This window comes from Hippocampus comes, unplaced genomic scaffold (assembly GCF_001891065.2).
Source record: "Hippocampus comes isolate QL1 unplaced genomic scaffold, H_comes_QL1_v1.1 scaffold387, whole genome shotgun sequence".
Taxonomy (NCBI): Eukaryota; Metazoa; Chordata; class Actinopteri; order Syngnathiformes; family Syngnathidae; genus Hippocampus; species Hippocampus comes.
Window position 1 is genome coordinate 241,117 of NW_017806161.1, and position 2,320 is coordinate 243,436.

Below are 2,320 nucleotides of genomic sequence, written 5' to 3' on the forward strand. Positions count from 1 at the left end.
AAGCTTATGCGGCCCTCACAGGAAAAAGTTTGGGGACCGCTGTGCTAACCACTCGACTACCGGGCCGCCCACAAAATAAATGTTGAAGAAAAATGAAGTGTACACAGTACAGAATGCAATATAAAATATAAAATACAGTATAGATGTAAGCATAGATGCAACTGCATCTATGCTTCATAAGGTGGCTGTGCTATTTACAATGGGTGAATGGGGTGAGTCCAGGTTTTCACGTGTGTTTATTCAGCAGCCAGACAGCAGTCGGTAGGAACAAGCGGCGGTACCTCTCCCTCTTGCAGTGCGGGTGTAACAAACTCTGGCTGAAGGAGCTTCCCGGTGCTGTCAGGGTGGCCTGGAGGGTGTGAGAGGGTCTGTCCATCACAGCTTTTAGTTTAGCTCGCATCCTCCTGTTGCCTACCTCCTCCAGAGTGTCCAGGGAGCAGTCCAGGACAGAACTGGCCCTCCTGACCAGTCGATTCAGTCTCTCTAGAACTGGCCCTCCTGACCAGTCGATTCAGTCTCTCTCTGTCCCGGGCTGAGATGCTGCCTGACCAGCAGACTATGCCATAATGGATGGCCGAAGCCACGACAGAGTCATAGAAGGTCTTAAGGAGTGACTCCTGCACCCCAAAAGATGATATATATATACACACAGGATATAGCGGCTGGATAGCTCAGTTGGTAAGGCACCGGGAGACGGGGGTTCGAATCCCGCTTGGGGCAAAAATGAGCACATAACACCATCCAATGTGGGTCCGTCGGCAAGACCCTTCACGCTAATGCCTACCTCATACAATGATGAGAGACAATAAAACGAATGACATGCCGGCTCAGACGTCGCCCGGCCAAGCTGCGTCAGGTGCTGGGGAACCAGAGCACCTTGATGAAAAATGGGCTACTGGAACAAAGCGGAGATGGGCGAGATGCGATAACATGGCTCTGTTGGAATGCTACTACTCAAGCAACCCTAGTCAGAGGGGTTACATGCAGAGAATGCGGGCTGAATGGTTACTTCGAAACCCACAGTCACGATTGACCACGAAACAACTAGTAGCTCAGTGTTCCAACATCCACAAACGGCAATTGCTATCACAACTTGACATTGATGAGGTACACCATGGAATCTGCGTTGTAACAACGCAGATTCCATGGTGAAGGGCCCCAGGCTGCCAGATCAGAGGAGGAGGTTATACCAGAGATTGGGAGGCAAGCCCCAATGAATGCAGATGATGAGATTGGGAGGCCAGCCCCAATGAATGAAATGTTGAGCGAGGCAGCAACTGACCTGAAAGCTAAGAACATGGCGAAAATGAAGGCTGGGCAATCTAGAAACCAATTACAACGGCTATGTGAAGTACCTCATGGAAACTGTGAATGCAGCACTGAGGGCGATCCCTACCATAACGATCACGGAAACCAATGAGCTGATATACGCTTCAGCATCAGTGATCGTAGACATGCTTGGCTATGAGAGCAACCATGGGAGCCATGAGATATGTTACCCACCATGGAAAAGACGGTTGGAGGCCAAGATCAAGGTGGCTCAAAAAGATGTGAGTCAGTTGACGGAGACCCAGAGCGGTCTGATTAAAAGGCCAATATCCGAGAAGTACATCCAGATGACCATACCTGAAGCACTCGAAACTGCCAGACAAAGGCTCCAATCCTTGTCCAGTCGCCTAAAGAGGTACACGAAAGACAATGAGGCCACACGAAAAAAACAGGCTGTTCACGACACAACCTGCGAAAGTGTACGCTCAGTGGCAGGGTTCCAACAGCAGAGCATATCCACCAAGACTGGGAACTGAAAGGTACTGGAAAGGTATATGGAGAAGGAGGTCGCACATAACAGCAGTGCACAATGGCTGGGGACTCTGAGAGAGGAGCACAGCAAATTCCCCGAACAGAACCCAGTTACCATAACAGTGGCAGACATACAAGAAAGAGTCTCAGATATGAAAAACTGGACAGCACCAGGCCCGGACATGGTCCACACCTACTGGCTAAAGAAACTCACAGCACTCCATGAGCGACTCGCAGCACAAATGAACCAGTTGCTGAGGGATGGGACTCACCCAGGATGGCTAACCGAAGGGCAAACGATCCTGATCATGAAGGATCCCTCCAAGTGTGCAGTCCCGTCCAACTATCAGCCAATAACCTGTCTCTCCACAACATGGAAACTCATGTCACGCATTATTGCGGCGAAGATAAGTGGACACATGGATCAATACATTAGCGAAGCACAGAAGGGCATTGGTCGAGATACCAGAGGGGCCAAACATCAGCTCCTGGTTGACAGAACAGTCTCACAAGACTGCAG